We start from the raw sequence: 21,376 nt of genomic DNA, 5'->3' as shown, positions 1-21,376 counted from the left end.
ATGAAATTCAATCAGGATTTTTTTTCCCTTGGCCTGTGGAATGACTGAGGAATTTGTTTCTTAGCCTATAACAGGAGCTGTACATTTTGTATGAGAACAGCATATTGAGTATCTCAATAGTTAGTGCACTTGTGTTGCCTAGGATTTCTTCTATTTCATCCTGATAGATCATGTACTACTGGTTGGGGTCCGCCCCAGGCGCACCTCTTGAGGCGAGATTGTGCGCACTAATCTTGTCTACACACATCAAGGCGGCTAGTTGGGTTCTTAATTTAAGCTTGGCTATGCATGTTGGGCTTCTTCAAACTTACCAATATCCAATGCTTAGATTAGGGTGGCTAGTTGGCTCCTGATCTTTAGAAATGACCGACGATACTTGATCTCGGCTTAACAAGGCATGAATAGGCATAACATGAATTAGAAACGACAACTGACATTTATAGGAGACCTTCATTGCAGTCACAACATGACTTTAGAAATGACAGACATAATTATAAGCCGAAAGATAATTACAATGAGGATTTTTAGTGGCAACCATAGCAAGCAAATTATCCTTAGAATCCTTCATTGCAGGTTATTTGCTGATCCCATAAGAAAGAACATCAGCAGGTGTTGCTTCTCGGCTTTATGTTTTTGCCGCACACTGATTGGTGCTTGCCACTGTACTACCTCTATCATAATCATCATCATGTTTGTGTATTTCAGAGTCTTTGGCTTGTAGATCATGTAATCCCTACAAAAAAAGATAGATAAAATAGTATAAATGTATAATGCCTTTAACCAGTAAGCAAATGCAAGTACACAAGGATGGCAGATATGCCATGCAAAAAAAGGATGGCAGATATGTAGAAACATTAAACATGAGACCTAAAAAATTTCAGATAGAATATGAAGCTCCATTTTCCAACAGCAGTGAAGGAATCTAGCAATAGCCGGCATTAAGAAGTCACCTATTAGGTTACTGGCTAGCTCCATCGACCTGTATTTCAATTGGCATGAAGGTTATTTTGATTAGCATCCTGAGGCTTGCATAGTACGAAAACGAAATACCATTACAAGCACCAGTTACAACATTCAGGATTTATTTTCAAACATCAGTACACATCCAACCTGAATCACCACACGATATCTGCTAGCAACCATGGATTGAATAGCACTTGCGGACAAGTCTCATATACAGTGAACAGAAATTATTAATTATACAGGAGGAGAGGGAAAATAAAACTCACATGCCAGATAGCACTGAATGTCTATGTACCCAACAATTGAAGGTAACCCGGCTTCTTCCCTTTCTGAATTAAACTCTCATAGGTATGTGGAAAAATAGTGAGCAATGGCTCATGCAATTGATAACAGCACAGCTTGAATGTGTGGCATTCAAGGCATTATATAGGTATAACCAAAGTGCATCGCTCCAATTATGGCATTTGCATGAAAACAAACATCTTGGTACATACCATACTTGTCACAATAGTTACTTCAAGCGGATGATCATTTTTCAAGGAGTCGATGATGAGAGACAAATAACTATTACATGAGTGTACACTGTACACGTACAGAGTTTTAAAATCAGCTAAATATCATGAATTACAGGCATACATGCTTCTCTCATCCACACTAGGCAACCAAAAGGTTTCAAATAATCATCAAGTGGGCAACAAAATAAATTTACAGACCCCCAAAATCTAACGGACTTGATAGTTGTAGAACTTGGAATACACAAAAATCAACCTGAACCAAATGAGAACATACATAGAGCACCAATTAGAAGGGCACTTGCACACGAGTCAGTTTTCCATTGCTATGATGAAAAATATATGTTGCACAAAACTATATTAACATGTTCCTTGCATGGGATTTGTGTCATCGTTCAAACCAAACACTTGAATTTGCAAACAAGGTTGAATCCTGGATTGATTGACAATTAAGAACAATACCATACCATATTGTTCACATCAAGAAAAGGGTTTCCCAACACCTTGCAGACCTGCCCTCCCCACCCATCAATGAACTATTCAACTAAGGTTGCTTGTGTGTACAATAATAATATGCACCCATCAATGATCTGTCTATGCAAGTTTCTGACATAAATCTTCCCCACGTCAGAGAAGGCGCATCTACAAATTAAGAGTATACTTTTATATCAACCTGGAAAAACAAATTAATATGCATCTAACAATAGAGTGCTTGCGTATGCACCACTCATCATTGTAATGGAAGGTGTTTATTACAAATTTAAAGTATATATATATTTAGTACCTAGGGCCAACTGCTTGTGAAACAAGGGCATCAATCTTTGATGTTCAGTTGCCTGTGTCCCTCAACACATATAGAATGAAGACTGAAAGTCATAGCACCATGAAATAATTTGGAACTTTTGGTACTAGACTGCTGAAAGGTTACTGATCTACGGCTATGTAGCAGGTTTCAGCAGCCAGTGCTAATCAGAAGTTCTAAAAACAATTACCTCGACATTAACCATGGGATATGATATCTCGACTTCTTTTCTTGGCACACTGATCACCTAACAATGCAAATGTGAAATTGTTCTTGTTTAGAAACAAACAGACATAATATGATACATGCGAGTTCAGAATCTATGAAGCAGAAAAATATGTCAGATTAGTCACGTCTGCACACTGTAAAACTCCCACTCTTCTAAACAGCATGGGCAATTACAGTTCCTTCGAATATCTTTAACAGTGCTTGCTGGACACCCTCGCCTGAGGCATCCTCTAGTCCTCTTGCCATCCACCTGAATGTACTAATGGGTCCTATTAGTACCCGTAGAATGAGCGGAGTAAACTGCAAGTAGCACAGACAAGTATTGCCTTTTTGCAACCTGGAAAAGCAGAGTAAACCACTACCAAGTAATACATACATACATACATACATACATACATACATACATACATACATAGATAACACTATTTTCCTGGAAAAGCAGAGTAAACCACTACCAAGTAATACTACATACATTACTCTTTATTTCCTATTAGTGGGCACCATTAAGCAAGAAATGTGGCATATTGGAATATTAGTACTTCATGTAATCTTGCAATGAATACTATTTATGCCAGATCTAACCACCTTTCTATGAACAGTTAAAGATGTAGTGAACACTTACAGTGAGTACATATGAGAAATTTTGCTCACTGATTTAAAATTTCTCACTACTCGCACACTTCCTTGCAAAGAGGTTCTGTCAAAGAGCATGAAGGTACAGTGAGCACCTAAAAATAAATAAAGTTTCTGAAGATCTTGAACCAAGAAGAGAAGAGCCTGAAGGTACATGAGTCGTGCTTCTTCTGTTGACAGCTCTCTTGTTCATCGGATGGACACACAGCGACGCGTTGGGGATGAACTGATCATCCTCAACCCAGCCATGGCAACGCCATACTCGTATCCCGTGGTGCTGGAGTGGCCTACGCGGCGGAGCAGGGAAAAGAGAACAACATACCAGCGCAGCCGGCGATGACGAAGACACCACTGACTGCTCGACCTCCTCGTCCTACATGTATGTATTAATTAATTATAAGTTGCTCAACGCACAAATAGAATGGTTCAAACAACTCAAGCATTTAGAATTCCCACTTCCACATCCATATTTTGCTACATGTCAATTTCCTATGACAGCACAAGAAAAACAAATCTATGCAGCGCTCATAAATTTTTTAGCGTCATCTTTAACCCAACCTGTACCATTGGATTCCTAGGATAACAGCAATTCCCGATGATATAATTTGTGAAGCTGCTGTTTTTTGCTAGAACCAATAATCACTAATGGAGTAATCCTAGTGGCAGTAGAGCAGGAGAATAGAAGAAGAGGGTGAACCTCCACGAAGCTGTCTATCCTGAGCAGGGAAAAAATTGACAAGCCGAATTGAGTGCATCTCATTTTAATAATTCTTTGCTGGCTGCAACTAACAGTATGCTCGAGGTATCTATTTGACATTGTGCACCCTGGGTATAATCGTACACTATTACACTATTATTCTAACAGATTCAAGCAACAGCAAAATCACATTTATGTGAAGAGGGAATGCTTCGGCACCCCCCCCCCCATCAAAAGGTTACTACTTTCGAGGTAAATCAATGGCCTAGATTAGAACATACCACTTACTTAAAAAGGGTGATAGCGATAATTTACGTGTTAAAAAGCCCCACGAGAAATTAGCGCTCGTGAGTAGCCATCCAGGCCCTCGACTTGTTCGGTTGCCGTCTCTTCTTGTTTACGGTTTTTGTTTTCTAATCCCTAATTTCTTCTGCCGCTGCCGCTGGAATTTGTTGGTGTGATTGGGGCGAGGACATCTCCTGAATGCCACTACACGTGGTCGTGTACCCTGTCAGCCCCCCATCACTCAAGATGCGGCCTCACCTACGGCAGGAGAGGAAGACGTGCTCCTTCATGTGGAGGCTCGCGTGCAAGCCGCAAAGGGGCTGAGCGCACGACCAGCGGAGCTGTTCTTTTTGGAACAGCGAACTAATTGGGGTTCTGTTTGGGCTGTACATACCCAATTAGACCATAAATTTTCACCAGAATTAAGCCCTCGTTAATTACATTTCAATCGAGATTTAGGAGATTAACTTTCTGACTTATGTGGATGGATAATGATACCCTTTTCAATGTTTTGAAGGGAGGTGTACCGAAGCACCTCTCAATGAGAAGAGAAAATACGGAAAAACCCTAAAATGTATTAGGTAGTTCTCAGGACACGATACTCTTTTCACATGAAAAGATCATATATGATTACTTACTCCGTATGTGCTCGTCTATGTATTCATTGTCAATCTTTCCATGAGCCATGGCACCAACCTGGAACATTGTACAGACGAGATGGATTTAGGCACCAGACGGTAACAGAGGATGGGACAAAGCTACAAAATATCTCAGTTTTTACTCACCACAAACACAAGGGCTTCATCATCACTGCATTCGGCAACATAGTCATTCAGTTTAACTGACTTATCCGCGCTATATGAAAGGCCTAGGCAGCAAATAGATATCTATCAGCTTCCGTGAGCCAACAGGTAAATATTTTACTTTTACTAATATCATACAGTAGAAATTCTCACCAATCTTCCGTGAGCCAACAAGTAGATACCGGGTAACAGGATTTTTAATAAGATTAAGCAGCTTCTCATGCTTCCCTTTTTGTTTTTGCGGGTGAAGCTTCTCATGCTTCCCAACAGCAGTAATGCTCAACTTTTGCAATAACAGTGCTGCAATGTCATATAAATTACTTGCACTTCAGCACAATTTCAGGATAGAAAGATGCACAATGTTTACTCTCTTTTGCTATTCGTAACTTACACATCAAGCCACAAAAACGTTTGGGTGTGCGTAGCAAGCGAACATTCGGCTTGACCTCAAATAACATCCCCTTTTCAGTTCTTACATTACATAAACATCTTGTAACCTCCCAGCCTTAGTTAGAGGGCTATCAAATATTGCCAGTAGAGCCTGCGAAATAATTTGGAAGAAAATTCAATATGTCCACCTTTTTAGAAAACAGAGCAGGAAGGAACGAAACAAATGATTGGCTGGCTCCATCGACCTTTTCTTTTGTCATGGTACTCATGTGTACTTTGTAATCACATTTCAAGGCAACCTAACAACCAACTGAGATTCTAATAGCATTCCTCCATTCGGAAGCCCAAACAGTGGTCAAACACAAAAGAGAAGAAACAAATGCTAGAGAGAGAGAGAAAGAGAGAGTCAATTTCCAAAACAGGGACTAATTCCAGAGAAGATATATAAAGCGAAAGGGGATGTAGAAAACCAGAGATGAATAGTAGAGGAAGGATTCGTACCTGTGCTGCACCTCCTGCCTGCTGGGTCGTCATTGAAGCAAGGGCTAGGGTTGGTGCTGCTTGCTGGGGCATTGAGGTTGCAGCAGCTGCAACTTGATTCAGCACAGAGAGACAGAGAGAGATGTCCTCCTACAGTAGAGAAGAGAAGGAGTTTCACGAGCACAGCACCAACTCCAAATCGAATCAAATTCAACACACGCACAGATAGAGAAGAGAGACGAGGAGAGCACCTTGTCCATGGATGCAGCACCAGGGCCAGAGCACTTTGTCCATGGCGTCCTGAACGGTAAAGAGCGCCATGGGCGTGCCGGATCCTGCCGCTCGATCTGGTGCGAGGGGGGAGGGGTGAGGCAAGGAGAAGGTAGGGGGTGGGAACGTCAGCGGTTGGGGAGGTCGTGGGCGGCGCGGCGGCGGCGGGTAGACAAGGGAGAGGGAGAGGAATCGAGGGATGGTGACTGAGGGCCGCTGGCCAATCCTTTTCTCTGTAATTTTCTGTTTATTCTCGACGAAGCGAACCCTTTGTCTCGTAGCTAATCTGACGTGGCTAACGCGAGAGTTTGCCCTTTGCGCCACCCTTATTAGGTTGTATATGTGTGTGGGTGCGGAGAGAGACAACCAAGGGTGTGTTTGGACGAGGAACCAAATGAAATGGAATGGAATTTCATGGTGGAACAGATTGGTTTCATTCCTATGCTTGGTTGAAGCTACAAAATGGAATGGTTTCCGTTCTTGTGTTTGATTGGAAAAATGGGATGTGACAAATTTGTTTCAGCTCACCTCTTGCATCGAGATGGTGAGATTGCTTCCCATATGTAGATGTTGTACAATCAAAATTATTATAGCCTACGCAATTTCAGCAATATACTATTTGATCCAAATTTTTGGTAATATACTCGAATTTTTTATAGCAATTTATTTGTATTTCTAGCGCAATCAATAAGTAATTTACACTTGCAAGCATAACGAATATATACATCAATTCACTGCTCAATTTGATAGTGTAAATACATGCAGGATCAGTGCTGAAGGTAGAGATTTTAATATTAGATATAGAGAAAGAGATAGATAGATAGATAGATAGATAGATAGATAGATAGATAGATAGATAGATAGATAGATAGATAGATAGGACGTAGGTAGATTGACAGACAGATCAAAAGCTTAATAATAAACAATAACACTTTCCATGTAACACATGTTCCCGCAAGTACATTTGCTACACAGTTTCGCCATTGCTTAACGCTTTATAATGTCAGTTATTGCACTCTTCCTCTCATTCTAGTATATGCCTGTATACATATTACAACAAAACTGAGCTACCTTCCTGCTGGCTTCAATTTGGTTTCTCTATATGCATGTATGAGTAAGACTAGGGAATACAGACCAGACCAGTCCAGAAAAAATGATGATCAAGTCTGTAACCCGATGTTAGTCCCGTAACGTCCCTTGGAATCAGAAACAAAAATCCGATAGGGGATGTTCAAAGCTGACGCCAATGCAGCTCCAAGGAATGAACCTAATGTCGAATTGAGGTTGTTTATGGACATGAACAGAGCAAACAGTGTGCCCTCGATTCCAGGCGGGCAAAGCTGTCCTGAGAGGATTAGGAACGGCATCATCCTACCAAATGTAAATAATAAAGTTAGAAACACTATTGTGTAGATGTGTACATAAGATGTCTGATCTTCAGCCATGAGTGCAATAATGGATTCATACTGGATAGATTGAACAATTTCTTCATTTTTTCAGTTGCTCTTTTGCAATTTTGATTAAGAGAGCAGTATGAACCTACTAGCCAATGTCAATTATCATACTGGGTAAAAGTGAAGAATTCCCTCCATTGCGAAAAAGAACATACAGTGATCTAAAGCAATTAATGACAGACAGGTCACACTGAACCATGAGCTCAAGAAGCATTCATGAGCGCCACTTGATTGACACTCGCCCAAATAAAGGGAAATAAAATAAAATAAAATCAGAGTATGCCTGGAGTATCAGTCTAGAACTCTAGATTTAGTTGAAATAAAGAAGTTTAAGTTGGTGCCTAATGAGTTACCAAAACACTAAAATCTTCTAAATACAAGATTAGTCAATGAAGGATCAGTAACTCTGGGCAGCAACTTAGCATGTATAACAGAAACGCATCTCAACTGGTTCTCTAAACTACAGGTCAAGCAGATCGCTCAGTTTAGCTTGTAAAATGATCTTATATTATGGGACGGAGGGAGTAGTTCACAGGAGTATGAAAGAAATGACAGCTAGAGGATATACTTGAATTGGTTGATTGCATCGGCTAAAGCAGAGCCCCACAGCACCATGTATTTGTCTGCTATTCCATACTGAATGTGTAATCTTGACACCAGTAAAATGTCCAGTACAGTAATTATCGCTAGGCCAACATGTGCAAACCTGTAAAATAAGGACAGCAATTATTAAAGGTGGCACATGTAAGTACCTAATAACTTTAAAAAAGTGAATAGATTTGCATTGTAGCAAATTACGCCCCAAGAATTATGTCAATTTTTTAACAACATTAATAAAAGAGCATACACTCACTAAAACACTGACCAAAAGGTGATCAATAAATGGCTTATACCAAAAATACCAAGATGAAAATTTAGTGCAACTCATTCGAATCATGGACAGCCAACTTACACAAAAGTTTATAGAAAGTTTCAGCTAGTACATTAAGCATATATACATAATATTTCAACTTCCTTTAAACAAGCTATGGCACTAATATAGATAGTGTTTTGACATTTGCAGAAGATAAACAGCTTGAAAAAATGACTTACATAAGAATATTCCTGAGTTTTTTATGCTTTAAGTAGCGGTTGTAGATATATGTGCCAAGCATTAGATTGAACCACCCAATCACACGTGCAGTCCCTAGGAAGGATGCCTCTCCAGATGTAGAACCTCCGTTTGATAATAGAACATTACTGTTGAGATATTTGGAACTGCTGCATTTGAAATGAAAAACCATGCCTTAGGTCTAGAGAAAAGAAAACAGGAAGTTACCGGTTAGGCTCTTCAGTGCAAGAGGCAAACATCAAAGAAAATGAAATTGCAGGGTTAATTACCGCAACATTGCTGGCTGCTTAAAAGCAGTGCATAAACTGACTCAGGCTGATTTCAGAGATGAGTATAAATTAACTGATTTATTGTGCTTCTCATGAGCTTCAGATCGTTTGGATAATGATCTCCTTTTGCTCTTTTTACGAGCACCCTTTCGCTTCCTAGTGCCCTCATATTTAAAAGATTCACCTGAGCCTTGTCCAGCAAAAGCACTATCAATATTCTGACCATCAGCATGATCATGTGCGGCGTTATCTGTCGTACTTTCAAATCCTTTTGGAGATTCCTTAATGAAAACACATGTAACTAGTTGGAACAGTGGAAGAGCAGAGAAAATAATATCAATGGCATTTATTGGGAGATTGGACAATGCGTATCCTCCCAATAAGCTCCCAAATATCCCCCCTGCAGCCATTGATGACTGGAGATCACCAGCAAATTTTGGCCTGAAAATAGAATAATTCAGGTTTCAAAGCATTGTATTGGAGTACTTGCTATACAAGGTGAGACAAGATGCACCAAATTACTCACCCTGCTGATCGAACTGCCTCTGCAATCATTGCATCTATAACAACATCTGCCATGGCAGATCCCAAGTTCTGTACAATCAACATTAGCGTAAAAAGATTGCTTGAGCTCCTCAAATGTTCTGACATCCCAATGATAAGCTATGGAAATAGAGAAAGACCACTAGAAATGATCAAATAGGGCACACGCTTCCTCTGCTTAATTGGAATACAGTCCGACACAATCCTGCAAGTACAATTGATATATGGGTAAGTAAATAAAACCATGATTTTTTTTATTGGGCGTTCAACATGTCCAGTAATGCATGTACCAAGCCATATATGGATGTTTTACAGCTGTTAGCAACACGTTGTGAACCTTTATCCACAACAGGATAACTAACGTACTGAACATAGCCAGATGGCAATGCTGCAAGATATTGGTAGACATAGGTTGGATGAGAGATTATTTCAGAGAGAAAAGATTGGTTGTTTCTTCCTGAAACATAGATACATGACATCTCTATATAGTGGATGCTTAGATCTTTGACTTTTCCTAGCACGATACAAACTCCTCATGGTTGGACTCCTTTAATCCTAGACTTGCTGTCCTTCCTCCCGTTTCCTTGGTGCTGCAAATCCTTGTCTGACACATGACCGTCTTCTGCTACAGGCCTACGATGCACCTATGTCCTTGGCCTCCTTGCCAGCCAGCTGGCTGCAACCGAACTGCCACTGGCTTGATGCAACATACTAATGCATACAACAACACCACTGCCAAAAAGCAGCGCAACTCTGTGGACAGGAGAGTACTAGGACAACCATAGATCATGGACACTAGCTAGAATACCGATTATGAGTTTGATATTACACGGGCATAAGTACTAGAACCGCTGAATGCCTTAATTTGCAGCAACAAAGCTATTGAACCAACAGATGTGGGAAATAATTTCAGTGATGTGTTCCTTTTTGCATTTCCATGTTACTGTCATGTGCCCATGTCTACAAATGAACTGTTCTTGTTAATCAATTTTCTATTAAGATAACTTGCTTACAAACTATGTTCATATTGTTAGTGATAGGTTCTATTCACGGTAAACTGTAATTAGTCAGAATTTGAAAGAAAAAAAAGTTCAGCTCTGGTGGAATAATTATGTATCTATAGTAGCTCCTTAAAAATCCAGTAATAAACTTGTGTTGTCATGGACGCCAATATCAAACAATACCTAAGCTTATGCCTGAAAAAAGCGTAATTCTGAAAACTGAGATGTAAGACTCATGACATTTGGAAACAAAGAAGTTAGTTAAAATGATCCTACGGACACGCATATGAGCGGCAGATCTATCTAAATCGACGGTGCATGTGCGGAGAAATGGGTGCGATTACGAGGAGTGTCAAGGTGCCGGAGAGAGGAAGAGATCAGGAGAAGGGACATAACTAAAAAGAATTTCTATTGATAATATAATACTCCATCCGTAAAGAAATATAAGAGTGTTTAGATCACTAATAGTGATCTAAACACTTATATTTGTTTACAGAGGGGGTACTAATTCAGACACCAATTACATTCGATTCCAGAGACCAATTCACACCTAGACTGGCTAGAATCAGCCGAGCTAAGCTCTGATTCTGATGGCTAGCACGATTTACACTAACAGCTGAGCTACACTGAATCTGGTACCATGGGTGGTTCATTCAGTTGGCCCATACGAAGTAGGGGCAGACGGGTCCCATGGCCGGCGTCCAGTTGCCACACCCGAAGAAGCACTTCCCCTGCATCGGCCCTGGCATGGACACCACGCCTCCTCTGGTCGGTACCCTGCAGTAGCAGAAGCACGTCCCAGGCGAGCCACCGCAGGGGATTATCATGTGAGGCTGCGGCGGCTGCTGCTGCTGCTGGATCAGCAGCGGCGCCAGCGGCGATGAGCCTCCGCAAGGGCTTGTGCGAAGCTGCGGCGACTGCTGCTTCTGCTGGATCGGCGGCGGCGGCGCCAACGCAGATGAGGCACCGCAAGGGCTTGTGAGAAGCTGCTGCGGCTGCTGCTGGATCGGCGGCGATGGCGCCAGCGAGCCGGTGATGGTCATCTTGACCCCACGCAGCATGAGCTCAACAAGAAGCCGCGCCGTGTTGCGGGCGTCGTCCAACCCACAGTGCAGGCGGCCCTCCCAGTCCAGTCCCGCCGCCCGGACCGCCTCCTGAAGGGTGACCCGCCCTCCGCCGCCGAGCGCCGCCTGGAAGGGGACCCTCAGGTTGATCCAGCGATCGAAGTAGGACGGCTTCTCGATCCCCTTGAAGCGGCACTCTGACTCGAGTATGGTGCGGCAATCCCAATCTCCCCAGGTCACGATGGCCAAGCTCCCTGCCCCCGCCGTCGCCGCCTTCAGCCAGGAGTCGTGCATCCAGAGCGCCTCGCCGAGTTCCACGCCGCCGTCCACGTCCTCCTGCCGGATGCCGGTGAGTTCCCTGCAAAATTGAGTCAGCACAGGGTGATGTTTGGACGAACGTACCTGCGAAACGCCGACTCGATGCGGCCGGTGGCGCCGTCGACGAGCACGGCGGGGAACTCAATGATTTCCTGCGGAAAGATCCGCGCGTCTTTCACGCACGTCGCCTCGAAGTCGACCACCACGAAGAAGTCGAAATCTTGCACCTGCCCCTGCCCGCGCGCCGCCATGATCGCTGCCATGTTCGACGAGGTGCGCGAAAACTCCGAGAATCGAGATCGGGAAAACTAGGGATCGGAAACTAGGGCGGGGAAGATCGGGGGAAGAGGGAATCGAGAACTAGGGCAGCGAAGGTCGGGGAAAGTTGGGATCGAGATCTGATTTGTTTTCTCCTCACGCTTGGGGCAGGCACAGTTGGCGCTCTTTTTTTTTCATTACGTGGTTGGCGCTATTTCTAATCTAATCAACAAATCAAAGGCTGTGGTTAGCGGGAAAAAAGACTAATGGCTGTGATTAGCGGGAACAACCAATGGCTGTGCTAGAAGACTGGTTTGAGTCTTTTTTTTCTTTTTGCTTTTTTTGCCGGGAAACACTGAGAGCTTTATTGAATAAAAGCGTTCGCCGAGCAATCCGCTAACAGGCTACTGGTCAGGAAGCTAAGAACATTGTTAATCCAGTTTTCGATTACGTTAATCGTGCAAGCATGCTTAGCATAGATATGAGCGGGGACCGTTGGCTGATCTTACAACATGATGAACATAAAAAGAATTTAAACTACCATCAAGCTCTCCAATTTCTACTAAGATAGGAGCCACGACCGATCAAGAATCGTGGCGAGTGTTCCAGAGGTTGACTACCTCCAGACAGTCCGTCTCCAACACGATGTTTGAAAAAACCCTCAAGTTGGCGAAGATAACACATTCTCGCACTTCCATCGCCTCCACTATGAGAGGATCCGTAACTCCAGGGAATGGTTTACTCCATGACCCAAGAAAGAAATCAGGGGAGCGTGCAACACCCCCGCCTCCTCCTTTACCATCTTCACATTTGATTGCAACATTCGTATTAATCTTGACGAAGCCTGGTTCCGGGGGTCGCCACCCATGTCCCGGCATTACTAGGGCATGTCGTCCGGGTATATCCAAGAGAGCTAGTGTCTCCCTGGTGCGGCGGATAGATGTCACCGGATCAAGCTTGTCTTCCCCGTGCGTCAGCCTGTTCCTAGAATGCCAAATTGACCACAAGACTGAGACTAATATAGCTCGGTCTCTGGAAGTGAATTGTTCACCACAAATAATATCCTTGGCCCATGTGATTGGATGCAGTATTGGCATATGAAAATCGAAAAGTTGTTGCGCCTCCTCCCAGAAGCTTACTGCATGTATGCACTTCAGTGGTGCATGCTCCAGGTCCTCCTCACTTGCCAAATAAATCTTGCATAGGTTCTGCTACCCTATGTGCCGATGCACCAGTCTGCATTCATCAGGTAAAATACCCCTTAAAACTCGCCAAAAGAAAACTCTCACCTTGGGTAACACATTGAGCTTGCAAAGCGAATTCCACAGCCGTTGGTTATCAAATAGGGAACCGGTAGCCTGCCCTTCCTTTGGAGCTTGAAGCTCGTTGCGAGTCACTAGAGCTCGGTACGCTGACTTGACGATGTAGTTGCCTGAAGCCTCGTGTGCCCATGCGAGAAAATCATCACCACCTCCTGATCGCAGTGGTATGTTCAATATAGCTTGCGCATCTGAGGGTATGAACGTGTCTCGAATTAGTTCCTTCCTCCATGACCAAGTGCATGTATCAATCAGGTCGCTCACAAGTGAAGCAGTGATGTTCATAGGTCTAACTTGGGGAACCATTGTAGGCGTTGATGGGATCCACTTATCATTCCATATCGATATGTTGGATCCATCTCCTACCCGCTTGATAAGCCCAGTAGTTAACGCTTCCCGTCCAGCCATGATAGCTCTCCAAGTTGCTGAGGATGAGCTTGGACTTATTGAAGGAAATATGCCCTAGAGGCACTAATAAAGTTGTTATTTATATTTCCTTATATCATGATAAATGTTTATTATTCATGCTAGAATTGTATTAACCGGAAACTTAGTACATGTGTGTGTCCACATACGATCACGCATAGCAACGAGACAGGGAGAGTGTGTCCATGTACCCTCGTAGACCGAAAGCGGAAGTGTTAGGTTAACGCGGTTGATGTAGTCGAACGTCTTTGCGATCCAACCGATCCAAGCACCGAACGTACGGCACCTCTGCGTTCAACACACGTTCAGCTCGATGACGCCTCGAACTCTTGATCCAGTTGAGGCCGAGGGAGAGTTCCGTCAGCACGACGGCATGGCGACGGTGATGATGAAGTTACCTACATAGGGCTTCGCCTAAGCACTACGACGATCTGACCTAGGTGTGTAACTGTCGAGGGGGCACCGCACACGGCTAAGAGAAGACTTGGTGTGCCTTTGGGGTGCCCCCTGCCCACGTATATAAAGGAGGGAGGGAGAGAGGCCGGCCCTCCTAGGGGCACGCCAAGTGTAGGGAGTCCTACTCCCAAGTCCAATAGGATTCCCTTTCCTTTTCGGAGTAGGAAAGAAGGAAAGGAGGGAGAGGGAGAAGGAAAGGGTGGGCCGCGCGCCCCACCCCTTGTCCAATTCAGTTTGGGCAGGGGGAGGCACGCGCCACCTCGTGGCCCTTCTTCCCTCTCTCCACTAAAGCCCAATCAGGCCCATTAACTTCCCCCGACGAATTCCCGTAACTCTCCGGTACTCCAAAAAATACTCAAATCACTCGGAACCATTCCGATGTCCGAATATAGCCTTCCAATATATCGATCTTTACCTCTTGACCATTTCAAGACTCCTCGTCATGTCCATGATCTCATCCGAGATTCTGAACAAACTTCGGTCATCAAATCACATAACTCATAATACAAATCATCATCGAACGTTAAGCGCGCGGACCCTACGGGTTCGAGAACTATGTAGACATGACCGAGACACATCTCCGGTCAATAACCAATAGCGAAACCTGGATGCTCATATTGGCTCCTGCATATTCTACGAATATCTTTATCGGTCAAACCGCATAACAACATACTTCATTCCCTTTGTCATCGGTATGTTACTTGCCCGAGATTCGATCGTCAGTATCATCATACCTAGTTCAATCTCGTTACAGGCAAGCCTCTTTACTCGATCTATAATGCAACATCCCGCAGCTAACTCATTAGTCACATAGCTTGCAAGGCTTATAGTGATGTGCATTACCGAGAGGGCCCAGAGATACCTCTCTGATACACGGAGTGACAAATCCAAATATCGATCTATGCCAACTCAACAAACACCATCGGAGACACCTGTAGAGCATCTTTATAATCAGCCAGTTATGTTGTGACGTTTGATAGCACACAAAGTGTTCCTCCGGTATTCGGGAGTTGCATAATATCATAGTCAGAGGAATATGTATAAGTCATGAAGAAAGCAATAACTACAAAACTAAACGATCATTATGCTAAGCTAACGGATGGGTCTTGTCCATCACATCTGAAAGTGCAACTATCCCTAGGTGGTTTTGGTAATTCCTAACAACATATAGCTCATTGAGCTAATGCTATTTCAAGATTAATATTTCAGGAAAGCTCAATGATTGGCATGGCATGGATGAGAAAAGTGGACCCCTCAAAATGCTAAGGACAAAAGGATTGGCTCAAGCTCAAAGCTCAAGACTCTGCATTTTCTATTTTAGTGATCCAAGATCACATTGAGTCTATAGGAAAAGGCAATACTATCAAGGAGGGATGAGGTGTTGCTTAATGAGGCTCTTGCTCAAGATGCTTAGTGATATGCTCCAAAGCCCTCAACTACTTTCTCACATCCACATATGACCTAAACCAAAAGTCAAACTCGGCCCCACCGATTCTTTCTATCCGGCGCCACCGAGTTCAGATAGCATAGCCACTACCACAAACCCTAGGCAAATCGGTCTCACCGATAGGGATCTCAGTCTCACCGAGATGGGGTTGTAATCTCTCTGTTTCCCTTCGCAGCATTTCGGTCCCACCGAGATGAGTGATCGGTCCCACCGAGATTGCAATGTAAACTCTCTGTTTCCCTTTCATAACATTTCGGTCTCACCGAAATGAGCGAATCGGTCCCACCGAGTTTACCTGACCAACTCTCTGGTTAGCTTATTACCAAAATCAGTCTCACCAAGTTTGTGTAATCGATCTCACCAAGATTACGTTATGCCCTAACCCTAACCATATCGGTCCTACCGAGTTGCATGTCGGTCCCACCAAAAATCCTAACGGCCACTAGATTTTCTGAATCGGTCCGAACGATTTTATCAATTCGGTCCCACCGAGATTGGCAAGTTGTGTGTAACGGTTAGATTTTGTGTGGAGGCTATATATACCCCTCCACCTCCTCTTCATTCGTGAAGAGAGCCATCAGAACGAACCTACACTACCAACTTACCTTTTTTGAGAGAGAACTACCTACACTTGTGTTGAGGCTAAGATATTCCATTCTTACCATACGAATCTTGATCTCTAGCCTTCCCAAGTTGCTTTTCACTCAAATCTTCTTTCCACCAAATCCATATCCTGTGAGAGAGAGTTGAGTGTTGGGGAGACTATCATTTGAAGCACAAGAGCAAGGAGTTCATCATCAACACACCATTTGTTACTTCTTGGAGAGTGTTGTCTCCTAGATTGGCTAGGTGTCACTTGGGAGCCTTCGACAAGATTGTGGAGTTGAACCAAGGAGTTTGTAAGGGCAAGGAGATCGCCTACTTCGTGAAGATCTACCCTAGTGAGGCAAGTCCTTCGTGGGCGACGGCCATGGTGGGATAGACAAGGTTGCCTCTTCGTGGACCCTTCGTGGGTGGAGCCCTCCATGGACTCGCGCAGCCGTTACCCTTCGTGGGTTGAAGTCTCCATCAACGTGGATGTACGATAGCACCACCTATCGGAACCACGACAAAAACATCCGTGTCTCCTATTGCATTTGAATCCTCCAAACCCTTCCCTTTACATTCTTGCAAGTTGCATGCTTTACTTTCCGCTGCTCATATACTCTTTGCATGCTTGCTTGAATTGTGTTAAGATTGCTTGACTTGTCCAAAGTTGCTAAAATCAGCCAAGAACTAAAATTGGGAAATGATAAGTTTTATTTAGTCAAGTAGTCTAATCAAACCCCCCCTTTAGACATACTTTCGATCCTACAAGTGGTATCAGAGCTTTGGTCTCCATTTGCTTTGATTTCCATAGTTTTTGGTAGTCATGGCCTTTGTTTCACAACCTAGTGAGGGAAATTACCACCGTAGAGGTCCTTACTTTGATGGTACTAATTTTGCTAGTTGGAAGCATAAGATGAAAATGCATATTCTTGGACATAACCCCGCCGTATGGGCTATTGTGTGTATTGGCTTGCAAGGTGAATTCTTTGATGGGAGAGAACCGAACTGTGAAGCTACCACGGAAGAGTTGAAGATGTTGCAATACAATGCTCAAGCTTGTGATATCCTCTTCAACGGATTGTGCCCCGAAGAATTCAACAAAATCAGTCGTCTTGAGAATGCAAAGGAAATTTGGGATACTTTGATTAATATGCATGAATGTACCGACTCCGTCAAGGAATCCAAGTTGGATGTGCTTTAAAGTCAGCTTGACAAGTTCAAAATGAAGGATGGTGAAGGTGTCGCTGAAATGTACTCTAGGCTTGCTCTTATCACAAATGAGATCGCAGGCTTAGGAAGTGAAGAGATGACCGACAAATTCATCATCAAGAAGATCCTAAGGGCTTTGGACGGAAAATATGATACCGTATGCACATTGATCCAAATGATGCCCAATTACAAAGATCTCAAGCCAATGGAAGTCATTGGAAGAATTGTTGCTCATGAGATGTCACTCAAGGATAAGGAGGAGCTCCATAACAAGTCAAGTGGTGCTTACAAAGCCTCATGTGAAGCTCCCACATCATCAAGTGAGAAACAAACCTTCAATGAATAATTGAGCCTAATGGTGAAGAACTTCAACAAGTTCTACAAGAGTGGAAGCAAAGAGAGAAGTTCCAAGTCAAGGTCCTACAATGACAAAAGATCTTCTAGTCAAGAGCGAAATTTCTACAATTGTGGAAGACCCGAACACTATTCCAATGAGTGTACGTCACCCTACAAGAGAAGAGAAGATTCTCCAAAAAGAAGTAGAAGAGAAGAATCACCATCAAGAGAGAGAAGGAGTAGAGATGATCGTTATGAATGAAGAACATCCCGGAGAAGCAAGGATTCGGAAAGGAAGGACAAGTCATCAAGGAGCTACACAAAACAAAGACATAAAGCTCATGTTGGTGAATGGGTATCCGGTTCCGACTCCGACAATCACTCCGAGAGAAGCTATCACTCCGACTCCGAATATACTCAAGATGAAAGTGTTGCCGGTCTAGCACTTGTGTCAACCAACTCCTACGACATATTTGATTCACCAAATGAAGGACTTGGAAGATGCTTCATGGCTAAAGGCCCAAAGGTATCATATGTTGATTTCAATAGTGATGAAGATGACTTGTTAAGTGATGATGATTTACTTGTTGACAACTCTAGTGATGAATACTATGATGAAACATCAATTAATCATGCTAATCAAGATAAAATGAATGACAATGATAAGGAGAAGATTGAGTTTCTAACTAAAGAACTAAACACTCTTAAGTTAGCTCATGAAACTATCTTAGGAGGTCATCGAGAAATTTTAAGGACTCATGAGAAATTACGTTTTGAAAAGATCAACCTTGAGCAAGAGCATAAGTTCTTAAAGGCGATCAATGATGATCTTCGCAAGAAAAGTTCTTCTTACATTGCCAAGCGTTTACTCTTATCCACTTACATGCCTCAAGTCAAGTCTAGTAACAAGAACAAGAAAGATTCTTCCTCTAGTAGTAACAATATTCATGCTAAATCCAATGTTGTTGCTTCTAGTAGTTCTCTTGATTCCACTAATGATTCTCTTAGCCAAGTTACACTTGAGCAATAAAATAGCTTATTGAAGGGAATTATAGAGAAAGGTGTTTACAAGAGCCTTGCCGGGAGTAAGCAACTCGAGGAAATTGTACGGAAGCAAGGAAGGCACCGGAAGAACCAAGGTGTTGGTTTTGAACAAAAGTTCAATGCCAATGGAGTTGAGTGGGAAGAAGATCAATATCCCAAGACGAAGTTTGTTCCTCAACAAAAGAAGTATGATCCTACTTCCTTCAAAGGGACACAAGATCAAGATGATCTTCCACCACAAGACCACAAGCAAAAAGGCAAGGATAAGCTTCAAGAGGAGATTAATGCATTTGAAGAAGCTCCTAAGGCCTTGGTCAAGTGGGTTCCCAAGACTACATCAAGTTCTACTTCATCAAGTACGACTACAACTCCAAGGAATCCCATCAAGATGATGTGGATCCCGAAGAAGAAGAACTAGAGAGTTCCTGAGGGTGACTCTGCCAACATACTTCACTCTTATCATTTTGGCAAGAACAAGTGCAATCAACTTCCACATCTTGCACTAGTTCAAGAAGTCACAAACCCTATTGTTGGTAATACAAGGGACAAGGTAACCTAATGCTTTCATAGACATCATCTTGTGTGTGCATGATGTCTAATACACAACCTTCTTCTTGTAGACGTTGTTGGGCCTCCAAGTGCAGAGGTTTGTAGGACAGTAGCAAATTTCCCTCAAGTGGATGACCTAAGGTTTATCAATCCGTAGAAGGTGTAGGATGAAGATGGTCTCTCTCAAGCAACCCTACAACCAAATAACAAAGAGTCTCTTGTGTCCCCAACACACCCAATACAATGGAGGTGCACTAGTTCGGCGAAGAGATGGTGATACAAGTGCAATATGGATAGTAGATAATGGTTTTTGTAATCTGAAAATATAAAAACAGCAAGGTAACTAATGATAAAAGTGAGCACAAACGGTATTGCAATGCTAAGAAACAAGGCCTAGGGTTCATACTTTCACTAGTGCAAGTCCTCTCAACAATAATAACATAATTGGATCACATAACTATCCCTCAACATGCAACAAAGAGTCACTCCAAAGTCACTGATAGCGGAGAACAAACGAAGAGATTATGGTAGGGTACGAAACCACCTCAAAGTTATTCTTTCCAATCAATCCGTTGGGCTATTCCTATAAGTGTCACAAACAGCCCTAGAGTTCATACTAGAATAACACCTTAAGACACAAATCAACCAAAACCCTAATGTCACCTAGATACTCCAATGTCACCTCAAGTATCCGCGGGTATGATTATACGATATGCATCACACAATCTCAGATTCATCTATTCAACCAACACATAGAACCTCAAAGAGTGCCCCAAAGTTTCTACCGGAGAGTCAAGACGAAAATGTGTGCCAACCCCTATGCATAGGTTCATGGGCGGAACCCGCAAGTTGATCACCAAAAAATACATCAAGTGGATCAATAGAATACCCCATTGTCACCACGGGTATCCCACGCAAGACATACATCAAGTGTTCTCAAATCCTTAAAGACTCAATCTGATAAGATAACTTCAAAGGGAAAACTCAATCCATTACAAGAGAGTTGAGGGGGAGAAACATCATAAGATCCAACTATAATAGCAAAGCTCGTGATACATCAAGATCGTATCACGTCAAGAACACGAGAGAGAGAGAGAGATCAAACACATAGCTACTAGTACATACCCGCAGCCCCGAGGGAGAACTACTCCCTCCTCGTCATGGAGAGCACCGGGATGATGAAGATGGCCACCGGAGAGGAATTCCCCCCTCCGGCAGGGTGCCGACACGGGTCTAGATTGGCTTTCGGTGGCTACGGAGGCTTCTGGCGGCGAAACTCCCGATCTATTGTGCTCCCCAAAGTTTTTAGGGTATATGGGTATATATGGGAGGAAGAAGTACGTCGGTTGAGCCACGAGGGGCCCACGAGGGTGGAGGGCACGCCCCCTGCCTCGTGCCTTCCTTGTTGCTTCCCTTACGTTCCAAAAATAAGTCTTCTGGATTGCATCCGTTCCAAAAATAAGTTCCGTGAAGTTTCAGGTCAATTGGACTCCGTTTGATTTTCCTTTTCTGCGATACTCTAAAACAAGGAAAAAACAGAAACTGGCACTGGGCTCTAGGTTAATAGGTTAGTCCCAAAAATCATATAAAATAGCATATAAATGCATATAAAACATCCAAGGTTGATAATATAATAGCATGGAACAATCAAAAATTATAGATACGTTGGAGATGTATCAGTGCATCACTCTATGTCTATGGATATCCTTGTTTGTTCCTTGTGGGACTAACCCGTGTAGGTATTGAAAGTGCAACTCACTCCAAAGGATTGCTCCAAATGATCTACATCAACATTGAGCATCCACATCTTCAACACCTACATGAAGTCATCATCGACAAAACCCAAGGTTAGTTCATCCCTCTTAGGGGGGATCTCACATCTAGGGGGAGCTTTACTCTAAGAATTGAGCTAAAGCAACTC

At 43.1% G+C, this 21,376-nt stretch overlaps 1 pseudogene; it reads right to left on the bottom strand.

Annotated features, from left to right (window-relative positions):
- Nucleotides 1-417: 417 nt before the first annotated feature.
- LOC123060915 (ERI1 exoribonuclease 2-like) lies at nucleotides 418-12,278 on the bottom strand (annotated as a pseudogene).
- Between the last annotated feature and the right edge of the window lie 9,098 nt (nucleotides 12,279-21,376).

Source organism: Triticum aestivum, chromosome 3A (genome assembly GCF_018294505.1).
Source record: "Triticum aestivum cultivar Chinese Spring chromosome 3A, IWGSC CS RefSeq v2.1, whole genome shotgun sequence".
Classification (NCBI taxonomy): Eukaryota; Viridiplantae; Streptophyta; class Magnoliopsida; order Poales; family Poaceae; genus Triticum; species Triticum aestivum.
The sequence above is the reverse complement of the archived record's forward strand: the minus strand, read 5'-3'. Positions and strand labels throughout refer to the sequence as shown.